Below are 18251 nucleotides of genomic sequence, written 5' to 3' on the forward strand. Positions count from 1 at the left end.
CGCCATAGAAAACGGGGGATTTAAAACTCAGAATCAAATGAAAGAAATAAATGACCCCATTTTCACCTCGTGGCTGAGATATAATCAATTAGTGCACTACATAACACATCTTAAGTGCAAAGACCAATTAACCAGGGACCCCACTCCATTTGAACGACTATGTATCACAAGCAATCCCCAGAGGCGACTGATTTCCCTCATCTACAAATTACTGCTGATTGGTCCTGACACCCCACCTCCCACGTATATAGCTTCATGGCATAGGGAGCTTGACACGGAACACTCTCATGAGGAGTGGTACCGGGCATTCTCCTTGGTAAGGCGATCATCAGTATCGGCTACAGTACAGGAGATCCAATTAAAATTACAATGCAGATGGTATCATACTCCGAGTAGGATACATCGCCTTTTCCCCAGGAGCAAAGCGACTGATCCCCAAAAAATGGAAATCGCCTGATGTCCCCACATCGGGCGACTGGCAGTCTTCTGTATCCGACCTCCTAGCACTAGAAAAGCTACACTTTCTCAAGATAGGCCAAATTGCAGTTTATGAGATGATGTTGGAAAGGTGGAACAGTTCTCTAGTATAAATGAGTATTGACTCTGCGAACAGTGTTTCCTAACAGAATAACCCCTCCCCCCCCCACACAAATTCAAATTCCTTTTTTTTTTTTTTTTTTTTTCTCTCGCTCCCCTTTTCCGCCCCCCCTTTCTCCCTATGTGCCGCCCCTCTACGTTCTTCACCCTCCTTCTTTCCCTACTCTGCCTTCACTCTTACAACTAGAAGTTACCTGTTTTGTGTGCTAGGACAGAGAGAGGAAATGTTTTGACTAACCAGGATCTCGCTATATGTTATTATTGGTTTTATTTGTTTGAAAAATACTAGACAAAAATCAAGCTATTGAAGGGCCGTCATTATTGACCATTTCTGAATATTGTATTCATGTTTGTAACAAATGTCTTGCATGACGTACCTAATTTATGTAATGTTGTTTATTATCTGATAATAAAGCTTGTTTATAAAAAAAAAAATGCGTACAGTATGGCTGAAGATAATCCCATATTTGAACGCTCAGAATTTGTAAATTTATTTTTTGAAGCACTGCTTACACCCATCAAAATTAATTTAGCTAGAGATTTTGATGAGAACTGTTCATTGGAGTGGCTGATCAAAGAGAGTACAAAGTTATACTCTATTCAGCAGTCCAGTGAACAGGGGGTTAAAAAGGAATCAAAACACAAAATTGTGGCAGAATCTAGGGTGTCACCTAGCCCCCTCAATTGGGAGTCTAAAAAGAAAACCTACGCGGAGGTGGCCAGTCAAAACAGGCCATCTCCACAGAGGTTTAACTCTACCCCTTCCCCAACACGGGCTGAGGCACAGAGAGACTATATCCAAAGTGGGGGACATAATCAGGTGAATAATTACTCACAAAGAGAGTACTCACCAAATAATTGGTATCCGTGCAAGGGTAGATACAATAGATGGCAAAGATACTCTCAGGGTAACCAGACACCCCAAGTATATAATGCTCCCCAAAGTACTAATGCTGAACAAGCTGAACACAGTCATAAATACTGCAGTATCACCTAAAAGGGAGGGGAGAGATATACAAAGTGTAATGATAAATGTCAATGGTACTAATCATGTTCTCTCCCCACAGACCGGAAACGGACGATTTAGCTGTGATGACGAGCAACCTCGGCCTGAAAGCATTAACCAATCTTTTCCATTGCAGTGTTCTCTTAACCTTATTTCCACAGATGCAGTACACAAGAATCCAGCCGACCCTGTGATAAAGGAGATTGGTAGGTATGAAGTTTCTTCTGCATCGGAAAACATGGCGAATTCAGGTAACACATAGCGAAGCCCACAGATGTATGATAACGCAAATTTTATGTGTGAAATGGTAGAAACTGCAGGGAGATATTATGTATTAGCTGAGCTGCAAGATTCAGTGTCCAACCCTATCATGGGATTAATTGATACTGGATTTCAGGCAACTATTTTATCCCACAGGTACTACACACAGCTAAAGGAGCTAGCACCCCACAAACCTAAAATAAAAGAATTTGATGGTTCTCTAATAGGAGTTGGGGGTGACTCCCTAAAAGTTTACGGTATTGCCTGGTTAAAATTTAAATTGGGGAATAGGGTCATAAGACACCCTGTAATTATAGTGGATCTGCCAACTGATAGTTTAATTATTGGTAGTGATCTCCTGAAGCGATTAAGCACCATAATTGATTGCATAAATAATGCAATTTGGTCACAAGTTAAAAGGACTATCAATTATGAGAAATCTGGTATATCTCGCCCCCGACATAACTGTCATGTGGTGGAAGAGAAACCAGATGCTGTGGAAATTCATTTCAGGAATAACTCTGTACCTGAAATCACTATTTTACAAATAGATGATCAGACTCCTTTAAGTGGCTCTGATGGTAATACTTTTAAAATTTCGCCTGGAAAGATAGCGAATATTTCCTTAGACGGCGATGTATTAACCATATCTCTCCACAAGGTGGATCATAAAATCCCTAATGGAGGGGGCCACGCTCAATACCTCGCAGGGATTGAGAGAGTTAAAGAGGATCTATTTATCCCTATACAAGTGCATGACCTGGGTAAAACCAAGTATGCCAAATTGAACTTAAAACAGGAAGCTAGCTATATAAGCGAAGGTTTATTTGCGCAGATAGCGGAACCTAAAGTGATTAAATATCTTTCTCCCCAAGACCACTGTGTCCACAACCTGGATAGCAGGTTTGAAAGCTATAACATCACAGCTAAATGCTTATTATTTATATCTATAGGTAATAAATCAGTGAAGCACCTGTTTTTAGTTTTAAATACTCCCCATAATCAAATATACATTGGCAATGATATCTTACATAGATATTCCATACAAATAGATTTGATTAACTCTTGCCTCTGGAGGAGGTTAAGGGGGGACCCTGAAGTATTTCAGGATTAAAATGCAGCCCTGAAATCAAACCAGCAATTGCCATATGCTGTGAATATGCAGGTGTCTAGCGATGTTATAATACCTGCAGGAGCTGATAAATTCCTTTTACCCTTACAGGTAAAGAGAGGTCAGAAATTAAAAACATCTGAAACACTAATTTGCCTCTCCCATAGAATACAAAATCTGGGTGTCACAGTGACCTACACTCCTTTGGTAAATATTGGAACTATTCCAATACATGTTATTGTGCATAACATGACCCAACAGGATATAAACTTATCCAAGGGGACTACCATATGATACGCGCTGGAATCAAGTTATTACACTTTTGGATTCCAGAATATTGTAATTGGGCTAATACCTGAAGGTTACTTAACTGAAGAACAATTAATAGAACAATCCTTTACATCTATGCCAGAGGGTCTATTTAATATTCAGTCTATTTATCCCTTCAGCTCAAAGGAAGGCATCTGTAAAATTGAAGAAGCCTCTCTAGTGTTTGATCAGCCGATCAAACAGCAAGATTACCCCAATACCCAGAGTTATGGGGGCAATGTAAATTATAATCAAGGGGATCTCACCTCTAGGTTGGAAGAAGCCTATGAAATAGGACAGCCTGAAATCTTTCCAGGATTTCAGCAAATAGTTGAAGAGCAAATATCCTTAGCTAATGGCTGTTCCAGCGATGATGAACGCCAACAGCTGCGAGAACTCCTGATGTAGTACAAGGATATTTTTGCTAGGGATTCTTATGACTGTGGTACTACAGACTTGCACATTGCAAGAATACAAACAGATCCCGATGCACCACCTGTCTTTGTTAAACAATACAGACTTCCTTTAGCCTCATATGATTCTCTTGCAGAAATCATAAGGAACTTGGAAGAAAGAGGTATTATCAGACAGGTGCACAGCTCTTACAACAATCCTATTCTATTCCTATTCTTAAGCCCAATGGACAATGGCATTTGTGTGCTGATTTAAGAATGTCTGGCTGGCCTGTACCATACATTGACCAATGTCTAGCACAGATGCATGGATCCAAAATATTCACTGCCATTGATTGTGCACAGGGATATTGGACCATAAAGGTACATGAGGAGGACCAGTATAAGCTGGCATTCTCATTCCAAAAGGTCCAGTATGCATTTCAGAGACTTCCTTTTGGATACATAAATTCTGGACATTAATTTGCTGTATTCATGCATAAGGCTATGCCTGATGCACTGGAAAGGGGGACCTTATCTTATGTTGATGATGTTTTAATCAAAAGCACAGACTTTGAAAAACACATAGCAGAGCTTAAACACGTCCTCAGCCAACTTAAAAGGGCAGGTGTCAAATTATCCCTACAAAAAGCTCAATGGTGCCGCACTCGTGTAAACTTCTTGGGACATGAAGTTACTTCTGAAGGGCTAAATCCTCAGAAGAAAAAGGTGGAAGCTATAGTAAATTCTAAAAACCCAACTAACTTAAAGGAATTGAGATCCTTCCTGGGTATGACAAATTATTCTCACAAATTCATTGATAATTATGCAGAATTAGCTAAGCCACTACTACTTCTTCTAAAGAAGGATGTGAAATGGCACTGGAGTGAGTCTCAAGAGACAGCCATAAAAGAGCTGAAAAGAAAACTCACTCAAGCACCTTGCTTAGCGTACCCTGAAGGTGGTAAACCTTTCTTCTTAGAGACAGGTTACACGGATGTAAGCATGAGTGCTGTTTTATACCAGAAGCATGATAATTTAAAGGGACAGTCAAGTATAAATTAAACTTTCATCATTCAGATAGGACTTTTAATTTTAATTGACTTTCCAATTTACTTTTATCATCAAATTTGCTTTTTTCTCTTGGTATTCTTAGTTTAAACTAAACATAGGTAGGCTCATATGCTAATTTCTAAGCCTTTGAGGGCTGCCTCTTATCACATGCTTTTTAAATCTCTTTTAAACACAAAGAGACAGAAAGTACATGTGGGCTATATAGATAACACTGTGTTCAGGCACAGAAAGTTATTTAAGATCTAGCACAATACAATGCTAAATTTAAGACAATAGATAATAAACAGTCACAGTCATGTGATCAGGGGGCTGGAAGAAGATTCCTAAATACAAGGTAATCACAAAGGTAAAAAGTACATTAATATAACTGTGTTGGTTATTCAAAACTGGGGAATGAGTAATAAAGAGATTATCTATCTTTTAAAACAATAACAATTCTATGGCTGACTGTCCCTTTAAGCAAAGCCATTGCTTATGCGAGCAAAACTCTATCCCCAGTAGAAATAAAATTTAGCGATTGTGAAAAAGCCCTCTTATCTACTGTATGGGCTCTACAAAATTTCCGCAGCTATATTCAGGGCGAGAAAATTATTGTAGAAATGGCCCACCAGCCTTTGCTATATTTGCAAAGTGAGAGAATAAGAGATGGGAATCTGTCTAATAGCCGCATAACAGCGTGGACTCTTTCGTTCATGTAATTGGCAAGAGTCCATGAGCTAGTGACGTATGGGATATACTTTCCTACCAGGAGGGGCAAAGTTTCCCAAACCTCAAAATGCCTACAAATACACCCCCCACCACACCCACAATTCAGTTTTACAAACTTTGCCTCCTATGGAGGTGGTGAAGTAAATTTGTGCTAGATTCTACGTTGATATGCGCTTCGCAGCATGCTGAAGCCCGGTTTTCCTCTCAGAGTGCAGTGAATGACAGAGGGGTGTGAAGGGAGTATTACCTATTGAATGCAATGGTCATCCTATCGGGGATCTATTTCATAGGTTCTCTGTTTTCGGTCGTAGAGATTCATCTCCTACCTCCCTTTTCAGATCGACGATATACTCTTATATACCATTACCTCTGCTGATTCTCGTTTCAGTACTGGTTTGGCTATCTGCTATATGTAGATGAGTGTCTTTTGGTAAGTATGTCTTATTTTATTTATGACACTCTCAGCTATGGTTTGGCACTTTATATGTAAAGTTCTAAATATATGTTTTATACTTATATTGCAATGATTCAGGTTAATCAGTATATTTCCTTCTTACAGTTTCATTTTTGGAAATGCATATGAATAAAAAAAATTCTTACCTGAAAATTTTTCAAATTGACTTTTCTTTCTAAATTGCGGGCTGTTAGGCTCGTGGGAGCAAAAAATGCTATAATTTATTGCGTCATTCTTAGCGCTAGACTTTTTTGGCGCGAGAATTACGTTTGTTGACGTTATGATGTCATTTCCGGCGTCTTAGTTGGCGCAGAGAGTTTTCACGTAGTTGCGTCATCTATGACGCTCGTGTTTGTTGCAGACGTTTTTGGGGCCAAAAAAATTGTCAATTGTGAGCGTCATACTTGGCGCCAGTTTTTTTTACATTATTTAAGTCTTTAAAAAATATACAAAGTGTTGGAAGTGGCGCCAATCAAGGCTCTCTGAATATTAAGAATAAAAAATGTAGTTTACTAAGATATAAATAAAGCAAATTGCTACAGCTGTAAGTTTGGACGAAATAAAATACAATTTATTAATACATTGGATAATCGCAATCAATGAAAAAATAAAAATTAAGTCACTATTTATAACTTCAATCAGTCACTATCTGTGGACACCGGTGTCTATTCTAAAACTTCATTAATAAAATGCATTGAAAAGTACAATTGACCAAATCAATAAAATTGACCAAATAAATAAAACAATCCTTAGAGTTAGGTAGAAAAAAGTTAAACTGCAGGCATCTAGTTTATAACGATCAAGCACGCAGAAAGTTTCTTTCAATCAAGACAGCATCAGGTTGCTATCAATCATGCAGGTAAAAAGTTCAGTGTTAGATGTAGGTTTCAAATTTAGCGGTTATTTAGACAGCTGTTCTTATTTCTCTTTCACTCTGCCTCTTCAGCACGCCCTCCTTACAGTTCTCTCCTACCCGGAATTCCGGTGTGGGCTGTAGCAAGCTACGGCAGGCAGTTGTGTCTCTTAAAAATTTAGTTGTATTGCTGTTCGATTTTCTTTTAAGTGTGCACACTTACAGTTTTCCGGTCTTCACTCCTACCGTCTGCTCAGCGATGTGTTGTAATGTTTCCTCTTGTGCTGGCTTGACGGTCCTGGGAGCCTCACAATCTCTGTGTCTTCTCCAAATGAACTGGATACTGGTGTGGTTTCGTTTCTACGCGTTTCAGCTCTCCAGGGAGCCTTTGTCAAGAATACCTTCCACCAGCTGTGTTGCCTTTTTTATACTCTTTTCTTTTGTTAACCCTTTCTTGGTATTTAGTGGTTTCTTTATCCTATTGTTTGTATTTTTATATTTATATATATAAGAAGTCCATCTCTTGTCATTTTCCTGTTCAATGGTCATAATATTTCATTACACATTCATTAAAAAATACATATATATATTTAAATTTCCCAGAATGTATCTAAGCACTGTTAAAGGAAATCATTGGTTATACTGTAAAAACAAACATTTGTCGCCTAGCAATTCACTTTATAAGATATCCAAATCTTATTTAGCAGTTAAAAATTTATCCGTAAAAAATTTATATAGGGTTTATAGTTAATTAACGTTTTATAAAATTCATTAAAAAATATATTATTCAAAAAGTGGCCATATTCGAACCTGGAACCTAGTGCTTTGAAGTCCAATACCTTAACCATTTGGCTATGGATGATTATTATATCATTGTTTGGTATAGGGGAATCATATATTTCATCTAGTCCTCACTTAATGAAAAAACTTTAAGCTCAATTTAACTGGATTCGAACTCCTGGTTTTATACTATCTCTGACGGACGCCTTAACCACTAAGCTAATTGAATAGTTGGTATAGCAGTCTTGTTAATAAATGGTTTCATTTCGGTTAGTTTAAACGATTATTTCTCCTCACTCTCTATAAATGTTAAAATATCTCAAATAGTTCATAGGTTAGAGACTAATAATTAGACTTAAATAATTTTAATTTTACAATGAAGTTTTAATATTTTTTTAATTTATGACTATGTATTTTAGTCAAAATTCTGACCAGATTCGAACTCAGGATCTTAAGCTTCAGAGACCACATACTTAACCATTCAGCTATAGCCACTCAGTCTTAGCTGTTTAAATAAAAAAGATTCTAATCTCTTATTTTAATCCTCACCATGTAAAAAGTTATTCTTTTTATTATTCTTGCTTAGTCAATACCACTAATTTATGGTTCTTTAGGGGCAATTGTCTCTCCTTACTAAATTTTAGCTTGTTTGGCTAGGTCTCGTGGCTTTTTGTATCAAAGGGAATCTGGTATTGCAGATGTTATTTAAATCTTATAAACCCTCAAACAATGAAGTGTTACTTAGCTAATCTGTGTATTCTATGTGGATGATAACTATAGTACAGTCAGGTTATATATTAATACTCATCAAAGCATAATTTAGTTAAATGAAAGAGTTTATGTCCATTTCACTGTTTAGACCTTTAGGGTGTAATGTCCCAAAGTTGTAAATGAATTCAGCTTCCTGTTTTAATAATTTCTTTGTAAGATTCCCTCTCCTTCCATCCAACGTTACTTTTTTAATTCCCCAAAATTTGAGGGCTCCTGTATTACCCCTATGGACCTCTTTAAAATGTTTATACAAGACTGTATCTTCTCTCTCATGCTCAATCGCAAGAAGATGTTCCCGTATACGGTCTTTTAGTTTTCGTCCTGTCTGTCCAAAGTATCTCAAATTACAGTCACATTGTAGCATATATATGATGTTGATATCTGTACATCTTATAATGTCGCTTATCTTTATAACCCTTCCATCTTTCTCGGATTTAACCTGTTTAAGTTTAGTGCTATTCTTACACGCCTTACATTGGTGGCAGGGGAAGAAGCCTTCAATCCTTTCTCCTTCTAGTGTCCTATAACCTCTCTTACACATTTTAGTATCTCCTTTAAACTCACTGGGGGCTAATATTGATTTCAAGTTCTTTGCCTTTCTATAAATAAATCTAGGATTCCTTCCTAGATTCGGCCCTATTAGGGGATCTTTTAATAGAAGATGCCAATGTTTTTGGACTATATTTTGAAATAGTTTATGTTGTGCAGAATATGTTGTAATTACTGGTATATCGAGTGTTTCATTATACCTTTCATTTCGGGGTTTTTCTCTTTTAACTAGTAGTTCCTCTCGATCTGTATTTTTTATATCCTCCACCATATCTTGGATTTTATTGGTGTTATAGCCTTTCTGTCCAAATCTTTGTATAAGTACTTCGGATTGTTCCTCAAAATCTTTAACATCCGTGCAATTCCTTCTAATTCGCATTAGCTGGCCTTTCGGTATATTATTTTTCCATTTACTATGATGGCAACTGGCCGCGTCTATGTAATTATTGGAGTCGACTTTTTTAAAAAAAGTCTTTGTTTTCATTTCATCATTTTGTATCTCTATCTCTACGTCTAAATAGTTAATTTTAAGGTTACTAAACTCATAAGTAAATTGTAAGCCAAATCTATTGGTATTTAAATCATCAATAAACAAATCTAACAGCTCTTACAATTTACTTATGAGTTTAGTACAGGAAAATGACAAGAGATGGACTTCTTATATATATAAATATAAAAATACAAACAATAGGATAAAGAAACCACTAAATACCAAGAAAGGGTTAACAAAAGAAAAGAGTATAAAAAAGGCAACACAGCTGGTGGAAGGTATTCTTGACAAAGGCTCCCTGGAGAGCTGAAACGCGTAGAAACGAAACCACACCAGTATCCAGTTCATTTGGAGAAGACACAGAGATTGTGAGGCTCCCAGGACCGTCAAGCCAGCACAAGAGGAAACATTACAACACATCGCTGAGCAGACGGTAGGAGTGAAGACCGGAAAACTGTAAGTGTGCACACTTAAAAGAAAATCGAACAGCAATACAACTTAATTTTTAAGAGACACAACTGCCTGCCGTAGCTTGCTACAGCCCACACCGGAATTCCGGGTAGGAGAGAACTGTAAGGAGGGCGTGCTGAAGAGGCAGAGTGAAAGAGAAATAAGAACAGCTGTCTAAATAACCGCTAAATTTGAAACCTACATCTAACACTGAACTTTTTACCTGCATGATTGATAGCAACCTGATGCTGTCTTGATTGAAAGAAACTTTCTGCGTGCTTGATCGTTATAAACTAGATGCCTGCAGTTTAACTTTTTTCTACCTAACTCTAAGGATTGTTTTATTTATTTGGTCAATTTTATTGATTTGGTCAATTGTACTTTTCAATGCATTTTATTAATGAAGTTTTAGAATAGACACCGGTGTCCACAGATAGTGACTGATTGAAGTTATAAATAGTGACTTAATTTTTATTTTTTCATTGATTGCGATTATCCAATGTATTAATAAATTGTATTTTATTTCGTACAAACTTACAGCTGTAGCAATTTGCTTTATTTATATCTTAGTAAACTACATTTTTTATTCTTAATATTCAGAGAGCCTTGATTGGCGCCACTTCCAACACTTTGTATATTTTTTAGATACCCTAATCGATTGCTCAGGTGGTGAATGAAGCAATCAGGAGGTTGGCAAATCTGAGACACACTTATTTCCAGCTTGCACACTCTTTGCTTGTAATTATTTAAGTCTTTGTTTCTCTTTGCTTCTGGTTTCCAGAGGCTTATTCTGTTTGCATTTTTTCCAAAACTGTCATTTAAGGAATTTGATAATTTTGCTTTATATGTTGTTTTTTCTATTACATATTGCAAGATGTCTCAATCTGACCCTGTATCAGAATCTACTTCTGGAATTCTGCTGCCTGATGTCGGTTCTACCAAAGCTAAGTGCATTTGTTGTAAACTTGTGGTAACTGTTCCTCCGGCTGTAGTTTGTGTTAGTTGTCATGATAAACTTTCAAAAGCAGACAATATTTCCATTAGTAGTAGTCCATTACCTGTTGTTGTTCCTTCAACATCTAATGTTCAGGATATTCCTGTTAATGTGAGATAATTTGTTTCTAATTCTATTCAGAAGGCCCTGTCTGTTATACCTCCTTCTAATAAACATAAAAGGTCTTTTAAAACTTTTCATAAATTAGATGAATTTTTAAATGACCGCCAGCATTCTGATTTATCTATCTCTGATGAGGATCTATCTGGTTCAGAAGATTCTGCCTCAGATATTGACACTGACAAATCTTCATATTTATTTAAAATGGAGTTTATTTGTTCTTTATTAAAAGAGGTGTTGATTGCATTAGATATGGAGGAGTCTAGTCCTCTTGATATTAAAACCAGTAAACGTTTAAATTCGGTTTTTAAACCTCATGTAGTTATTCCAGAGGTTTTTCCAGTTCCTGATGCTATTTCAGATGTAATTTCTAGGGAATGGAATAGTTTGGGTACTTCATTTACTCCTTCTTTAAGGTTTAAGAGATTGTACCCTTTGTCTTCTGATAGATTGGAGTTTTGGGAAAAAATCCCCAAAGTTGATGGGGCTATCTCTACTCTTGCTAAACGCACTACTATTCCTACAGCAGATAGTACTTCTTTTAAAGATCCTTAAGATAGGAAGCTTGAATCTTATCTAAGGAAGGCTTATTTATGTTCAGGTCATCTTCTTAGGCCTGCTATTTCTTTGGCTGACGTTGCTGCGGCTTCAACTTTTTGGTTGGAGGCTTTAGCGCAACAAGTACCAGATCATAATGTATATAGCATCGTTAAGCTACTTCAACATGCTAATAATTTAATTTGTGATGCCATTTTTGATATCATTAGAATTGATGTCAGGTATATGTCTTTAGCTATTTTAGCTAGAAGAGCTTTATGGCTTAAATCTTGGAATGCGGATATGACTTCTAAGTCAACCTTGCTATCTCTTTCTTTCCAAGGTAATAAATTGTTTGGTTCTCAGTTGGATTCTATAATTTCAACTGTCACTGGGGGGAAGGGAGCTTTTTTGCCTCAGGATAAAAATCTAAGGGTAAATTTAGGGATGCTAACCGTTTTCTTTCCTTTCGTCAGAATAAGGAACAGAAACCCTTCCCCTAAAGAAACGGTTTCCAATTGGAAACCTTCTTCAGTCTGGAATAAATCCAAGCCTTTTAGAAAATCAAAACCAGCCCCCAAGTCCGCATGAAGGTGCGGCCCTCATTCCAGCACAGCTGGTAGGGGGCAGACTACGATATTTCAAAGATGTTTGGATCAATTCAATTCAAAATCATTGGATTCAGAACATTGTTTCTCATGGGTACAGAATAGGTTTCAAGGTAAGACCGCCTGTGAGAAGGTTTTTTCTCTCACGCATTCCAGTGAACCCAGTAAAGGCTCAGGCTTTCCTTAAATGTGTTTCAGACCTGGAGTCATCTGGGGTAATTGTGCCAGTTCCATATCTGGAATGGGGTCTGGGGTTTTATTCAAATCTGTTCATTGTACCAAAAAAAGAGAATTCTTTCAGACCAGTTCTGGATCTAAAAATTTTGAATCAACTATTCTGCTTTTTGTTCTGCAAGGGCATTATATGTCCACAATATACTTACTGTCACTTAATCATGCTATACATACAATACTCAGAGGTGGTTCTTTTAAACAGTTAGCTTGGCGCCAATACATCTTACTCTTGAGCGCCACCTGCTGCACAAAATATCTTACTCTTCAAACTTTCAAAATTTATACAATTTGCAACAAGACACTTTTTGTTCAAGATACATAGTTTAAACATTTTTACAGCAGAAAATACTATCCCACTATATTTAAAGCAGTTATAACCTACCCTGATAGCAGCACTACATATCTATATACTATTATGAATCAAATTTAATTAGACCTCTTCTTCACCAAAAGACTGACCAATCAAAGTCCCTATTCATACCATAAGGTACTAATGATCCCAATCTATGAATCCAATGCATTTCTTTTTGTTTCAATATTTTCTCACGGTCACCACCCATTCTCTGCGGACCCACATAATCTATAACCTGCCATCGGAGCTGACTAATACTATGTCCTTTCTCCAGAAAATGATTGGAGACAGGTGCCTCCCTGTTCCCACATCTAATATTGGAGCGGTGCTGGCTAAGCCTATCTTTCACTTTTCTTACCGTCTCTCCAATATAGATGAGGGAACACGGACACTTAATTAAATAAATTGCATATGTGGTGTCACAAGTAAAGAAATTCCTAATAGTGTACCTTTTACCACTCCTAGGATGAACAAACTCGTTGCCCCTTATTACTGAATTACAACTAATGCATCCTAAACAAGGATAACATCCTACATTCTTCTTTGTTAAATGACTCTGCTGTAGCTGCTTGGCTGGTCCTATGTCAGACTTCACAAAGTAGTCCCTCAAATTCTTTACCCTTTTATAGGCCATGATTGGTCTCTCTTTAAATTCAACAATGTCATTATTACACTTCTGTAAAATAGGCCAATGTTTATTAATGATTTTAGCTATTTGCCTCCCATGGGCACTAAACTGTGATGTAAAAATCATTCTCTTGTTCTTATCCTTATGATCTTTATTAGTGGTAAGATTATTACTACATTTATCTAATACATGTTGGGGGTAACCTCTATTGCGGAATTTTTCTTGCATTTCTTTAATCCTTTTATTTAGATTATCTGTCTCTGACACGATACGGTGGACTCTCATCAACTGACTCTTAGGTAAGGATTCTACCAAATGACGTGGATGGAAACTATTGAATTCTAGCAATGTATTCCTATCTGTTTCTTTTGAATATAAATCAAATTCCAATTTAAGACCTTTCTTATACACTCTAGTGTCCAGAAACATGATACTCTCCTCACTGAAATTCAGTGTAAATTCCAAATTTCTCACAGAAGAATTAAGGTCTGTTACAAATTGAACCAGGGAGTCCACGGGGCCCCACCATACACCAAATATATCGTCTATGAAGCGCCACCAGGCTCCTCCATAGTCTTTAAACCATTTATTTTCATAAACTATATTCTCTTCAATCATGCTCATAAACAAATTGGCGTATGATGGGGCCACGTTGGACCCCATGGCGGTTCCTCTTATCTGTATATACCAATCATCCTGAAACATAAAGTAATTCCAGTACAGAATCAAGCCCAATAATTCTTCTATGAAAACATTTTGTTGTGGGGTATAACCCCCATTCACATGTAAAATTTTCTTAATAACCCCCATACCTGTCTCATGCTTTATGCAGGTATAGAGGCTTTTAACATCTAATGTATACAATACAAAATGGTCGCTAGGTAAATGCAATTCTCTCACCTTTTGCAAAAAATCACCTGTGTCTTTGATGTATGAACTACATTTTACGACCTCAGGCTGCAACAATTTGTCAATAAAAATAGATACATTAGAAAAGGCAGAATCTATACTGGAAATGATTGGCCTGCCTGGAGGAGCAGCAAGGTTTTTGTGAATCTTTGGTATAGTATAAAAAACCGGTGTTCTTGGTGACTTATTGTATAGAAAATCTCTCAATTTTAAGTCAATCACCCCAACCTTTACTGCCCTCTCCAGGCAGGCCAATAATTCTTTTTGTATCCTGTGAACAGGATTTTGTGACAATTTCTTATATGTTTCAGGGTCATCTAGTTGTTGTCTAATTTCCCTAATGTAGTACTGTCTATCGATAACCACAGATGCACCTCCCTTGTCGGCTCCCTTCAGGATAACATTATTCAATTTACCCTGAAAGGACTGTAATGCTTTCTTTTCAACATTATTTACATTACTTTTTACCTTCTTACCATCTCTAAGAACCTGCTGTTGTAATTTATTTACGTCTAAATTCACAAGTTGTACAAACGTATTTATACTATCGTTATGAATTAATGGTGTATAATTACTCTTTTTCCATAGACCCAATTTTTTAAGAGTCCAATTCCCAGAGTCTTTATCGGGGGTATTATGCTTAACACTCACATCACCAAATTGTACTCTCAATTTAATGTTCCTGTAGAATCTATTCAGATCTTTATTTATTTCAAAAAAGTCAGTCTGTTTGCTTGGGCAAATCGAAAGTCCTCTATTGAGGAGTGCTAGCTCACCATCATCCAGTGTGACTCCAGATATATTCACTACTGTCGATTCCTCTGATGTCCTCCGCCCCTCCGGATGGATTTCCTGACCGGTGCCTTTCTTGCGGTGCTTTCTCCCCGCTCTCCGCTTGTATCGCTTTCGCTCAGACTCGTGGAACTTGACCTCACATCCGTCGAGTCGCCTTCCGTATCACGTGCGGCTTTCTTGTGTTGCTGATTGGTCGTACGTCTACCTCTGGTTTGTTTACCCCGGTTACCATGGGGACCCTGTCGCCATCTGTAGACCCAGCCTTGTGAGTAATCTTGTTCATCCCGAACAAATTTCGTCCGCTTTCTTTCTTTTAGCTCTTTTTGTAGGCGATCCATTCTTTCATCTGTCTGTGTTATCAGATTTTTCAGATCTTCCTCAGAGATTTGACCGGAAAGCTCCTCTTTGACGGTAGCTAGTTCCACTTCTTGTTTAGCCATTTCCTTGGTGAGGGATTCCACTGTATGTACAATTAGATCAAATGAGCACTTGTTGATAATTGCCTCAAACTTGTCGCAGTACTCTTTTTGAGCATGATTGAAGAGAATATAGTTTATGAAAAATAAATGGTTTAAAGACTATGGAGGAGCCTGGTGGCGCTTCATAGACGATATATTTGGCGTATGGTGGGGCCCCGTGGACTCCCTGGTTCAATTTGTAACAGACCTTAATTCTTCTGTGAGAAATTTGGAATTTACACTGAATTTCAGTGAGGAGAGTATCATGTTTCTGGACACTAGAGTGTATAAGAAAGGTCTTAAATTGGAATTTGATTTAAATTCAAAAGAAACAGATAGGAATACATTGCTAGAATTCAATAGTTTCCATCCACGTCATTTGGTAGAATCCTTACCTAAGAGTCAGTTGATGAGAGTCCACCGTATCGTGTCAGAGACAGATAATCTAAATTAAAGAAATGCAAGAAAAATTCCGCAATAGAGGTTACCCCCAACATGTATTAGATAAATGTAGTAATAATCTTACCACTAATAAAGATCATAAGGATAAGAACAAGAGAATGATTTTTACATCACAGTTTAGTGCCCATGGGAGGCAAATAGCTAAAATCATTAATAAACATTGGCCTATTTTACAGAAGTGTAATAATGACATTGTTGAATTTAAAGAGAGACCAATCATGGCCTATAAAAGGGTAAAGAATTTGAGGGACTACTTTGTGAAGTCTGACATAGGACCAGCCAAGCAGCTACAGCAGAGTCATTTAACAAAGAAGAATGTAGGATATTATCCTTGTTTAGGATGCATTAGTTGTAATTCAGTAATAAGGGGCAAAGAGTTTGTTCATCCTAGGAGTGGTAAAAGGTACACTATTAGGAATTTCTTTACTTGTGACACCACATATGCAATTTATTTAATTAAGTGTCCGTGTTCCCTCATCTATATTGGAGAGACGGTAAGAAAAGTGAAAGATAGGCTTAGCCAGCACCGCTCCAATATTAGATGTGGGAACAGGGAGGCACCTGTCTCCAATCATTTTCTGGAGAAAGGACATAGTATTAGTCAGCTCCGATGGCAGGTTATAGATTATGTGGGTCCGCAGAGAATGGGTGGTGACCGTGAGAAAATATTGAAACAAAAAGAAATGCATTGGATTCATAGATTGGGATCATTAGTACCTTATGGTATGAATAGGGACTTTGATTGGTCAGTCTTTTGGTGAAGAAGAGGTCTAATTAAATTTGATTCATAATAGTATATAGATATGTAGTGCTGCTATCAGGGTAGGTTATAACTGCTTTAAATATAGTGGGATAGTATTTTTTGCTGTAAAAATGTTTAAACTATGTATCTTGAACAAAAAGTGTCTTGTTGCAAATTGTATAAATTTTGAAAGTTTGAAGAGTAAGATATTTTGTGCAGCAGGTGGCGCTCAAGAGTAAGATGTATTGGCGCCAAGCTAACTGTTTAAAAGAACCACCTCTGAGTATTGTATGTATAGCATGATTAAGTGACAGTAGTCACGAAACGTTGCTCTATCTTTTGTCAATAAAGATACTTTTTTAAGCAAATTGTGCTGTGGACATTCCCATGTTGCATATTGTTATAGTGGAATTGGGCAGATTTCCACAGTCGACACGAGCACAGTATTTTGCCTGGCAGCTGTTCTACATATTGCTGAGGATTGATTAACACTGCCCAAGAACGTGCAGCCGGCATTTTGCAAGATTTCAAATTCAAAGATGGATCTTGTTGGCAAGTCTCCTGTGGGAGGTAATATGTTTGCATACTCAGAGGCCGATGCAGTTCGAATAACGACCCTGACTAGGGGGTCTAGAGACTTCCTAAGAGTTAACCCAGTTGATGAACTTACCAAGCAATATGAAAAGTTGCGGTACAGAAATACAGCCTGGGACCTGCATATAACAACTCTTGCAGAATACTATCGTGTTAAGAGGATCCCGAGGGGGTTACGAATGAGCACTTGCCCTACCTTATTAAAAAATAATAAAGAGTACTGCGACAAGTTTGAGGCAATTATCAACAAGTGCTCATTTGATCTAATTGTACATACAGTGGAATCCCTCACCAAGGAAATGGCTAAACAAGAAGTGGAACTGGCTACCGTCAAAGAGGAGCTTTCCGGTCAAATCTCTGAGGAAGATCTGAAAAATCTGATAACACAGACAGATGAAAGAATGGATCGCCTACAAAAAGAGCTAAAAGAAAGAAAGCGGACGAAATTTGTTCGGGATGAACAAGATTACTCACAAGGCTGGGTCTACAGATGGCGACAGGGTCCCCATGGTAACCGGGGTAAACAAACCAGAGGTAGACGTACGACCAATCAGCAACACAAGAAAGCCGCACGTGATACGGAAGGCGACTCGACGGATGTGACGTCAAGTTCCACGAGTCTGAGCGAAAGCGATACAAGCGGAGAGCGGGGAGAAAGCACCGCAAGAAAGGCACCGGTCAGGAAATCCAACCGGAGGGGCGGAGGACATCAGAGGAATCGACAGTAGTGAATATATCTGGAGTCACACTGGATGATGGTGAGCTAGCACTCCTCAATAGAGGACTTTCGTTTTGCCCAAGCAAACAGACTGACTTTTTTGAAATAAATAAATATCTGAATAGATTCTACAGGAACATTAAATTGAGAGTACAATTTGGTGATGTGAGTGTTAAGCATAATACCCCCGATAAAGACTCTGGGAATTGGACTCTTAAAAAATTGGGTCTATGGAAAAAGAGTAATTATACACCATTAATTCATAACGATAGTATAAATACGTTTGTACAACTTG

The sequence above is a fragment of the Bombina bombina genome, chromosome 1, assembly GCF_027579735.1.
Source record: "Bombina bombina isolate aBomBom1 chromosome 1, aBomBom1.pri, whole genome shotgun sequence".
NCBI classification, from domain to species: Eukaryota; Metazoa; Chordata; class Amphibia; order Anura; family Bombinatoridae; genus Bombina; species Bombina bombina.